This window comes from Anomaloglossus baeobatrachus, chromosome 11, assembly GCF_048569485.1.
Source record: "Anomaloglossus baeobatrachus isolate aAnoBae1 chromosome 11, aAnoBae1.hap1, whole genome shotgun sequence".
Taxonomy (NCBI): Eukaryota; Metazoa; Chordata; class Amphibia; order Anura; family Aromobatidae; genus Anomaloglossus; species Anomaloglossus baeobatrachus.
The window spans coordinates 16,901,813-16,913,821 of record NC_134363.1 but is presented as its reverse complement, the minus strand read 5'-3'; positions in this window follow the sequence as shown (position 1 = coordinate 16,913,821).

Below are 12,009 nucleotides of genomic sequence, written 5' to 3'. Positions count from 1 at the left end.
ATAACTGTAAGTACTGTATAATGTGTAATGTAGAGTACTGGCTCCTCGTGCTGTGTCAGGCGGGAGATATAGTGTGAGGTGTCAGGAGCACTGTAGGAAAATTGTTAAGGATAGGGATAGACATAGTATTAATAATATACAACAGTTAAGTACTTTATATAGATAAGATGTCTTAATTTAGTGCAACTAGGGAAACAAGCAGCAGGAGTGGGAAGGAAGAGCAGCAAGGGAGATGGAGACAAAGAGGGAGGAGAGAGCAGAGAAAGTTTAGAAACAAAGGGAAGAGAGGTCAGTTAAGCAACAGCAGCTGAAATGTACAGGTAGGGCCCATAGCTAGGGCCTGATTGTGAATGGAGGAATCCTCCCGTGTGCCAAGATCTCACCCTGCGGTGGGGCTGTAGGATTTCCTGAGACCGATGGAACATTGGAGTATAAAGACCGCTAGCATGATTCTGAACTGGTCAGGAGTAGAGATGAGCGAACCGGTCGCGGTTCGGCTCGAAGGCGGTTCGCCGAACGGAGCTCCCGTTCGAGTTCGGTTCGTAGAACGTTCGACGAACCGAACTTGAACCAATTGGCTATAATGGGAGGCAATCACAAACACATAAAAATGCATTATAAATGTACACATACAGTAAATAAACATTGCCATAACACTTACCGGTCCCCGCGATCCCTCCTGCACTCTGTCTCCTGCTGCTATTCCATCCGATGATCGCTCAATCCTCCCGGTGACCGGCACTGCCAGCAGAGAAGCAGGACCTATCGTGACGTCAAAATAGCCATGTGACCAGTCACATGGCTATTATCTCATTGGCTACAGACTGGTCACATGACTATGACGCGTCATGTAGGACCTGCGAGTGCATCTCTCCGGTACACGGTGCACATTTGTGTATCGCCATGTACCGGCGATATGCTCTAGCACACGGTCGACTCCCCGTTCCGTTAGGGACCGGCTGACACAGCCGGTCATTAACGGAGATCACCGTTGCCATAGCAACGCAGTTAGCGGTAACGTCACCGCTAACCGCGGCTCCGGGAGCACCGTTGCTATGGTAACGCGTCTGTCAGCGTTACCGCTGTTACCGCTAGCAGCACTGATCACTCACGGAGTGAAGGCTGCACACTGCTTCTCGTGGAGCTTTCACGGAGTGAATGCTCCACGGGAAGCAGCGTCTTCCCCCATGCAGCAGTGATGTAGCAGAGCTGCATTTGTTGAACGAGAAAGACAGAAGAGCAGGATCGTGGAGGGCTGACAGGGGGTAATAAAGATGGAGTCTCTAATGTGTCTGTGTATTTATTTCTATTAAAGTATTTTTTCTCTGTGTGGTGTCTTTTTTTTAACCCTTTATTGGAGATTCTTAATGGCCGGGTCAAACGTGCCTGACATTAAGAATCTCTGGCTTAATACTGGCTAGTAAAACAAAGCCAGTATTAACTCATGATTACCCAACAAGCCACCCGGCTCCAGGGCTGTTGGAAGAGTTGGATACAGCGCCAGATGATGGCGCTTCTATAAGAGCGCCATTTTCTAGGACGGCTGCGGACTGAAATTCACAGCAGAGGCGCCCATAAACCTCGGGCTAACCTGTGCTGCGGATTCCAATCCCCAGCGGCCTAGTTGTACCTGGCTGGTCACAAAAATGGAGCGAAGCCCACGTCATTTGTTTTTTAATTATTTCATGAAATAAGTGAAATAATTAAAAAAAAAGGGCTTCCCTATATTTTTGGTTCCCAGCCGGGTACAAATAGGCAACTGGGGGTTGGAGGCAGCCCGTGGCTGCCTGCTGTACCTGGCTAGCATACAAAAATATGGCGAAGCCCACGTCATTTTTTTGGTGGGCAAAAAACTTCTGCATACAGTCCTGGATGGAGTATGCTGAGCCTTGTAGTTCTGCAGCTGCTGTCTGCTCTTCTCCATACAGACAGACAGCAGCTGCAGAACTACAAGGCTCAGCATACTCCATCCAGGACTGTATGCAGAAGTTTTTTGCCCCCTGAAAAAATTATGTGGGCTTCGCCATATTTTTGTATGCTAGCCAGGTACAGCAGGCAGGTAAGGCTGCCCCCAACCCCCAGTTTCCTATTTGTACCCGGCTGGGAACCAAAAATAAAGGGAAGCCCTTTTTTTATTATTTCATGAATTTCATGAAATAATTAGAAAACAATTGACGTAGGCTTCGCCCCATTTTTGTGTCCAGCCAGGTACAACTAGGCAGCTGGGGATTGGAATCCGCAGCACAGGTTGGCCTGAGCTTTTTGGGCCCCACTGCTGCGAATTGCAGTCTGCAGCCGCCTCAGAAAATGGCATTTTCATAGAAGCGCCATCTTCTGGCGCTGTATCCAACTCTTCCAGCACCTGCCTGCTATACCTGGCTAGCATACAAAAATATGGCGAAGCTCACGTCCTTTTTTTGTAGTTTTTTGGCAAAAAAAATAAAAAATGCTTCCCTGGATTTTCCATTGCCAGTGAAGGTAACACCAAGCAGTGGGGGTTAGCAGCCAGTAGCTGCTTGCATTACCCTTAGCTAGCAATACAAAAATGCAGCGGGAGCCCATATATATTTTTTTTAATTATTTATTTAAATAACTAAAAACAAAATGGGCTTCCCTGTATTTTGATTGCTGGACATCACAGTGCTGTAAAAATAAATCTTTAAAAAAATGATGTAGCGCTCCGCGGTATTTTTGGATCTCAGCGCAGATAAAGCAGACAGCTATGGGTTGCCACCCCTATCTGCCTGCCGTTACCTTGGTTGGCAATCAAAATACAGGGAAGCCCATTAATTTTTTCTATTTAAAAAATAGTTAAAAAAAAAATGACGTTGGGTCTCCCCATTTTTGATAGCCAGCTAGGGTAAAGCAGACGGCTGTAGCCTGAAAACCACAGCTGGCAGCTTTACCGTGGTTGGGGATCCAATGTGGAGGTCCCCTCAGGCTCTTTTTTATAATTATTTTATAAATATTAATAATTACATAATAAGAGTAGGGTCTCCCCCAAATTGGATCACCAGCCAAGGTAAAGCGGACAGCTGTGGTCTGGTATTCTCAGGGTGGGAAGGTCCATAGTTATTGGGCCTTCACAGCCTAAAAATAGCAGGCCGCAGGCACCCCAGACGTGGCGCATCCACTAGATGCGCCAATCCTAGCGCTTCACCCCAGCTCATCCCGTGCCCTGGTGCAGTGGCAAACGGGGTAATAAATCGGGTTGATACTAGCTGTAAAGTCACCTGAGATCAAGCCCAGCAGTTTGCGATGTCATGGCGTCTATTAGATACCCAACATCATAAACTGTCAGTACTAACAAAAAAAAAAAAATCGACAAAAGATATTTATTTGAAAAAACAGTCCCCAAAACATTTCCTCTTTCACCAATTTATTGTAAGAAAAAAAATAAAGGGGTCCCACGACGACTCTGGACCGTCTAGAATATGGGGGGAGACACTCAGGGAACGTATCCCCCATTTTCTAGGAGTGCGGACCCTTCATGTGAGGAGTGTGGGTGCAATGAATCTGCACTCACTCTCCCCGGGTCCACAGCAGCAGAGTCCATGTCGTAATGGTTGCTACCAAAGCTGCAATGCGCTGCTCATGAGGTAAGGGCATGCCTAATCAGGAGAACTACTGTAGAGGAAGCTCTGCTCACTGGTATATAGGTGCTCAGAGGTAAAAATAGATAAAATTAGTGAGTAACCTCGGCACTCTAAATCTCCAAGACTAAGTCAGTAAGTCACAACAGATAGTAATGCAAAATCACTTTTTATTGGTCCTTATGAAGAAAATTTTTTTTTTCATAAGCATATATGTTTTTGTCCAAAACAAGTTACAAATGACGTTTCGGCCTGAGCCTTCGTCAGATTGGACTTATCTGCATGTAATCCTGAAAAATGACAATAATCAGTATCACATAAGAGTGAGAGAACAATAACATAAACTCGAACAATGTAGAGGTACAATTGGGATGCAGCAAAAAAATTGCAACACAGCAAGAAATGAAACACATGATACAAATGTCATAATACAGTACAAGGACAATATAGTAATGACAAATATGGGGTCAGAGTAGGCTTAGACAGCTCTGGTACGAAAGAGATGTCAATCATAAAGTAACATGTGCAGTAGGTGTAGAGCTACACTATGCATGGCAGAGCTAATGGGTAGACCGACCATAGAAAAAGAACGGAGAAAAAGTGGAGAAAAAGTGGAGAAAAAATGTAGAAAAAGTGCAGAAAAAGTGGAGAAAAAGTAGAGAAAAAGTGGAGAAAAAATGTAGAAAAAGTGGAGAAAAAATGTAGAAAAAGTGGAGAAAAAGTGGAGAAAAAATGGAGAAAAAGTGGAGAAAAAGTGGAGAAAAAATGGAGAAAAAATGGAGAAAAAGTGGAGAAAAAGTGGAGAAAAAGTGGAGAAAAAATGGAGAAAAAGTGGAGAAAAAGTGGAGAAAAAGTGATGAAAAAATGGAGAAAAAGTGGAGAAAAGGTGGAGAAGAAGTGGAGAAAAAGTGGAGAAAAAGTGGAGAAAAAATGGAGAAAAAGTGGAGAAAAAGTGGAGAAAAAGTGGAGAAAAAATGTGGAGAAAAAGTGGAGAAAAAATGTGGAGAAAAAGGGGAGAAAAAGTTGAGAAAAAATGGAGAAAAAGTGGAGAAAAAGTGGAGAAAAAGTGGAGAAAAAATGGAGAAAAAGTGGAGAAGTGGAGAAGTGGAGATGAAGTGGAGAAGAAGTGGAGAAGAAGTGGAGAAGAAGTGTTTGTTCATGCCAGATGGGAGATAAATAATTTTTTACCGGCGCTGTCATTTACTGTAACGTGATCATCGGTGTACGGTGTATACCTGTGATCACGTGAGCGGGGACCGGAAAAACCGTCCTGAATCATGATCTCCAGGGTCTCAGCTAGCCCTGAAACCCCGGAGATTTTCTGACGCCGGGGGGCGTTATTCACTTATTTCTGCCTGCTGTTTATAAACGGCAGATCAGAATAAGGCTACATTAACACGACCGATCCATTTTTGCGGTCTGCAAAAAACAGTTTTTTTTTTTCACGGGTGCATCCGTGTGGCTTCCGTTTCCATTCCGTAGACGGTCCGTATGTCATCTGTTTGTCATCCGTGTGCCTTCCGTTTTTTTTTTTTGTACTGCAAAAAAACTGAAGGAGGGTAAATGCATAAATTTACCCAGGATCCATAGCTTCATCCTACATGAGGCGGTCACATGTTCACTCCAATGCCATTTTCTACTGCTTTTCACAGCGTAGAGCGCTCTGGTGATTTTCTTGTGCTTGTGCACTTCATATCAGTCTTTTCTGTCATTATAATGGCAGAAAGACACATAATGTCCCACTCTCCTGCATTTTGTAATTTTGCACCCTTTGGTGCCTTTCATGTGGCACTAAGGGGTACTTAGCTTTGTATTTAGCCAAAAAAATGAAAATAAAAAATGACGTAGGGTTCCCCCTAGTTTTGTAGCCAGCTAGGGTAAAGCAGACGGCTGCAGCCTGCAGACCACAGCTGGCAGCCTCACCTTGGCTGGTAATCCAAAACTGAGGGCACCCCACGCTGTTATTTTAAATTAAATAAATAATTAAAAAAAAAAAACACGTAGCGGTCCCCCCAAAATTGGATCACCAGCCAAGGTAAAGCAGACAGCTGGGGTCTGATATTCTCAGACTAGGGAGGTCCATGGTTATTGGACTCTCCCCAGCCTAAAAATAGCAGGCCGCAGCCGCCCCAGAAGTGGCGCATCCATTTAGATGCGCCAATCCTGGTGCTTCGCCCCAGCTCATCCCGCGCCCTGGTGCGGTGGCAAACGGGGTAATATATGGGGTTAATACCAGATGTGTAATGTCACCTGGCATCAAGCCCTGGGGTTGGTGAGGTCAGGCGTCTATCAGATACCCGACATCACCAACCCAGTCAGTAATAAAAAAAATAGACGACAAACACATTTTTATTTGAAAAAACACTCCCCAATACATTCCCTCTTTAACCAATTTATTAGAAAGAAAAACAAATCCAGGTCTGGTGTAATCCAAGGGGTTGCCATGACGATCCACACTGTCCCAGTCAATGAAGAGCAGGATGTTCCCCATTGGCTGGGAGAGCAGTGCAGTGACCTGAGCTAACATCAATGGGTCAGCCCAGGTCACTGCAGGGGATGACAAGTGCTGCTGTCAGCGAGGTACATTACCTGCGCTGATCTCCAGCACACTGACAGCACCTGTCACTGAGTTCAATGACCTTCACAGCCAAGTATCGCGAGAGGCCCGTGACGTCACCGCTAGTCAGTCTCGGGTAAAAAGCGAGAGGTGATGTGACAAGCGGCGGCCATGGAGGACAGGGACAGCTCTGAGGTCGAGATGGCGGGACTTCATCACCGCAGGTAAGCCGAGCGGGACCATGTGTGCAGAGTGTGTGTGTGTGTATGTGTGTGTGTGTGTATGTATGTGTACATGCCGCGGGCAGGAGGGGGCGGAGCGAGCTGAGCGGGGAAGTGTGGGCTTCCTGCATGTAACTAGGATAAACATCGGATTACTAACCAAAGCGCTTTGGTTGGATACCCGATGTTTATCTTGGTTACCAGCCTCTGGCAGGCTGCCAGAGATGGCTCCTGCACACTGTAGCTGTAAAAAGCCCTGATTTTTCCTGCTAGAACCGTTCTCGAACGTATCTAGAACTATCGAGCTTTTGCAAAAAGCTCGAGTTCTAGTTCGATCTAGAACAGCCCCCAAAATCACTCGAGCCTCGAACTGGAGAACCTCGAACCGCGAACCGCGCTCAACTCTAGTCGGGAGTCTCTAAGTTGTCTGGGGCCCTGAGAGAGATACTGCAGCAGGGAAAGGTTACCGGGGGAAATAAGCATGGTGTGGATAGTTCCCATGGCAAGTGCCAGCAAGGTAGAGAAGTTTCCCTTGATGCAGACACAGCATGAGCGGTCCTAAGGCCTGAAGTACGGAAGAAATGTGATCTACAATAAAAGGGTTCCTGTTTGTTTAGAATAGACTGGAGTATACTTTATGTCGCCCTCCTCATCTACAATGAGAACCCAGCAAGTTAAGGTCAAGGTAACACCAGACATAATCATAAATGCCTCATGCCCCAATGGGAGCACAATACAAACATATACATTTAATGAAGCAAGGGGAAGCACAGGCAGCCATCACACACCTCCTTTCTTCATGTACATGATTGGTTTGGTGTTTATTTACAAAAAAGTAACCAGAGAATTCATAAATGTTTTCTAAAACTAAAAGTTTCCACATCTCAAGTGGAGAAGAAGACCATCAAATTCTGTTGAATCATAAGGTTTATAATTTTCTAGAAAATCAGCTAAATATATTTTTATACTTATATTGACATCTTACTTTGCACCGTGATAAACATTGAGATAGGTGTCTTTAAGTCATGAAGAAGGCTTTACGACTGAAAGTTACACCAGTCCTGCCCCTAAGATTACAGCGTGGATATCATCATGTATGGTAGCTGGACTATTTAGTTTTAATTCCAGGTGCGCTAACAGTTTAGTTTTACATTGATTTGGTTGTGGAACCAATGGTATCACCATTTCTCCAATGTGTCTTAAGAGATGACTTTTAACATCACAGTGCCAGACTACATATTGCTTATGATACTGTGAATAGCCTGTGTGGCCTGAACTTGCTATAGCCTGCAGCATCCCCAGACTTGTCTCCCATCAAGCACATCTGATGGGTTGAGAATTGCAAAGGGAGCTGCCAGCAGTAGATATTGATGATTTAAGTGTCCAAGTGAATTCAGTGTGGAAGAACATTTGTCAGACAGCCATTAACAACTTGCTCAGTAATATGCCAAGGAGTGTAAGTACACATATTTCTGTGCATTGCACTTTTTCTATTGATTGAATAAAACAAGATATTTGAAAATGTGTTTCTGTTTTTCCTTATTGGCTTATTACTAACCCTGACCCTATCCCTTACCCTAATCATTAACATCTATTCATCATATGTTTTCCACTTTTCTAAAAATGTCCTTCTTGGTTTTGCAATTTTTTTATTAAGGAGTGTGACAGTCTGGTACTAAGGTGTCTGGTACTAACTGCCACGGAGCGGAGCCCCAGATCTGAATATAGCTCCCAGAAGGCTACCTGTTAAGAAATGCAGTATGGAAAAAAAAATGTTTTGAAAAATTGAAGTTTTGCGTAAAAGTAAAAAGATGTTATGCATCTTGGAGAACGAATAAGCCGGGATGGCCAATATTAAAGGAAGGAGGTGTGTAGGAGGGGGCAGAATAGCGCCCCCCTCTTTGTAGGGGTGTTATTGTAATGTAAATATAATGTATATACAAGGAGTGAGGTAGTCATCTTGCCTGAACTGCTTATTTTACCAATAAATAAATGGTGTCCCACACCCTCTCCAACGCACGTTTCGAACTTGAAGCGCTTCTTCCAGGAGAAGAAGCGCTGCAAGTGCGAAACGTGCATTGGAGAGGGTGTGGGACATCATTTACTTTGTCTATTGTTCACCTGTAGGTATATGTTTGTGATCAAAGAATTTTATGGTTAATTGTAACCGTTGAGTTTTTATAACTGCACACTTGTGTTGTTATTTTGTACTTTACATTTTTACATATATTTTGGTACTATCCCAATAGGTTGTTATTATTCATTATATACTGGGGGTTTTGTATGATTTTGTGACTTGATGTTCCCAACATAAATTAATTATATACTTATTACCCTTGGAGGGGTCTGTTGCTGGACACATCCTGTTAATGTTTGTATTTTAATAACTTTTTATATTCAATAAAAAATTGGTTTTTATATGCAACTACATATTTTGTTGGTGATTTATATCTAGTAGGTGGTTTTCCTAAATATTGGTTGTGATTTTGGTCTGATATCATATAGCAACACAGAAACAAGTAATGAGCTTACTGACGTTCTTACTGTTTCAATCGCTGTCTTCATCTGGGATTACTCAGGTATGCTCCACCATCCAGATATATCACACAAGTGAAGAAGAAAAGGATTCCCACCAAATCCTCTAGATTTAAAAGTATTCTTTTTTTATTCCAGCTTGCATTGAAACATGGTGTGAGGTCATCAACCACGTCTGGCCCTTACGCGTATCCGTCATATTAATGCGCCCTCAGTCATAGGATTATTAGTCCTATCTGGAAGATGCGCCAGGGATCTTTTTCTCCTTTACTTGTGTAATTTTATAAGTTTTCATCTGGACCAATGGTCTTTAAGCTATGGCTACTGAGATACAACTCCCACTGTAGACTATAAACATTGCTGGTCTTCCAATCACCATTCCAACACTGTTTCTCCAATTGGTTCTATCTTAACCTATTTTTTCTTTTATCTTCTTCTGTTTCTGAGCTTCTCACAATGCCATTCTTTATTATGCCCCATGCTGCTACATGGGATGCGCTTGACACAATTAATGTTAAGGCCCCGTCACACGCAACGACATAACTAACGATATATCGCCGGGGTAACGGATTCCGTGATGCACATCCGGCATTGTTAGTGACGTCGTTGCGTATGATACCAACGAGCGACCGTAAACGATGGAAAATACTCACCAAATCGTCCATCGTTGACATGTCGTTAATTTTCAAAAAATCATTAATTGTTGAGGTCGCAGGTTGTTCGTCGTTCCCTAGACAGCACACATCGCTACGTGTGACACCGCGGGAAAGACGAACTACAGCTTACCTGCGGCCGCCGGCAATGAGGAAGGAAGGAGGTGGGCGGGATGTTACGGCCGCTCATCTCCTCCCCTCCTCTTCTATTGGGCGGCCGCTTAGTGACGCCGCACAAAAGGCCCCCTTAGAAAGGAGGCGGTTCACCGGCCACAACGATGTCGCTAGGCAGGAAAGTCCGTGTGATGGCTCCTAACAATATTGTGCACCACGGCAGCGATTTGCCCATGACGCACAAATGACGGGGGCGGGTACGCTCGCTAGCGATATCGCTGCGTGTGACGGGGCCTTTAATGTTTCAAATTGCTAAACACCAATGCGAATGATTAGGAATGAGCTAATCTGGACTGTACCTTTAATATGCTATGCCTTCTCCAGAAGGTAACCCTACATTAATTGCAGACTAATAGTGGTATTATTAGATAAGAGAATCTATTTAAATTACCTCTGAGAAGGACTTTTAGTTGTACGTGGCAAAACTAAGGCCTGTAAAGTTTTAATCCTTTCCTAAATGCCTCTAATATGCTGTCCCTTCTCCAGCAGCTCTTACTACACTAATTTCAGTTATAAGTGGTTTTATTAGAGACTATAATCTATTTGAATTAGCTCTAAAAGGGTTTTAATTTAACCTAGCCCCAGCAAGCATAGTAACACTGTTCCTTCTCCAACAGAATCTCTCCTTACACTATGTCTGGGTACAGTGCAGCAAATATGGCATTTCTGAGTCTTATATTGATGACCTGCCAATCACAGTAATGCCAGTAGCCAACATGGCTACGGCATTATTGTGATTGGCAGGCAATCACTGCATGTTTAGTGACTGAAAAACAGCTGCAAAATATGTAAGGGCAAGGACTCCAGCACGGTGCATGTGCAGCACCCTGAGGTAACAGGTGCAACAGAGGACTGCATTACCCTGGGTTCCTGGAAGACCAATGCTGGCAACTACACCATATACATTTAAATTGCCCGCTTCCCTGGCTGAGCAACAGGCTAACAATGGGTTTGGAGGGGTAGCTGCCCATTGGCTGGGACCTGCCCAATTTTGTAGCCAGAAGCACAGAGAGGGGAGTGGTCAGTTAGTCAGTTGAAAAGGAGAGTTTGAGGAAGTCGTAAGTGAGAGAGGGTGTGTGTGGTCCGGAGAGAGCCTCGGTAAATAAAAGAAGAGATCGGTCGCCTGAAGGGGAACAGAACAAGTACCCCTAAGAGACTGAGCACAACGGGGCACAGGACCCTAGTCTGGGTGGAATTTCCAAGCCGACCCTGTAATCCTGCAGGTGATTGGGGACTATCAGGGTCCGTCACCACTGAAGGTGCAGGACACAGTAACAAAGAGGGAACCTGGGCACTAAGACAGAAAGAAGTATCTGACCCAAGATAGGTTCAAGTTACCTGTTATATGTACCCAGAAGGACAAGAGGGAGAACAGAGAGGGACCCCAAGTTGCTCCAGGCCACAGGGACCCTAATACCAAAAAGTGTCACAAGGAGGTTTTACCAGGTCACCACGCCAGCACTGGGACAAAGGGAACCCAGGACCCTGAAACCAGCAAGAAGCGAGCTGCGGCTACCAGGACTCAGTGAATAAAACTGAGTTAAACCGCAGAACCCGTGTCTTCTGAATCATTGCTATACTTTCCTCAGCACCAACTGCTACCCCTAACATTGATCCCCTGGGGCTTAACCCTACTTGCGGAGGGTTCAACATCTATACTGCACCAAACCAACAGGCCCAGCAGAGAACATTAAGCAGCAGTGGCTTTCCCCTAAATATCTGTGCACCGCAAGTGGCGTCACAGACATTTTGTACATACTCCCTTGTAAATATCCCTTCTTTTTCAAGCTACCCCAGGGGTCATTGAACCAAGCATCGGCCACTTGAGTGACATTGTCCCTCTTTATCCAACGCCCAGATCCGAGTACCCTAGGCCCTGGGGCGCATCACATGACTACCCAGTTACTCGATAGAGTATTGAGTGTCTTGAGCACCTCCATGCTCGATCGAGTGCCGAGAAGGGTCAAGTATGCTTGCTCATCACTATTAACTAAATTGTTATACGAAATTATTTTTGCTATTTGATATTTTTTAGCTATACCTATAATCTAAAATATATGGCAGCTGGGATAATATAAGCAGCGTTTTACACTCACAATACTAGAAACCAAAAAGACCATTGGTACTTAAGGGGGCTTTACACACTGCGATATCGCTAACAATTTATCGTTGGGGTCACGGTGTTTGTGATGCACAGCCGGCGTCATTAGCGACATCGCAGCGTGTAACACGTACGAGTGACCTTCAACGATCGCAAAAGTGGTGAAAATTGTTGG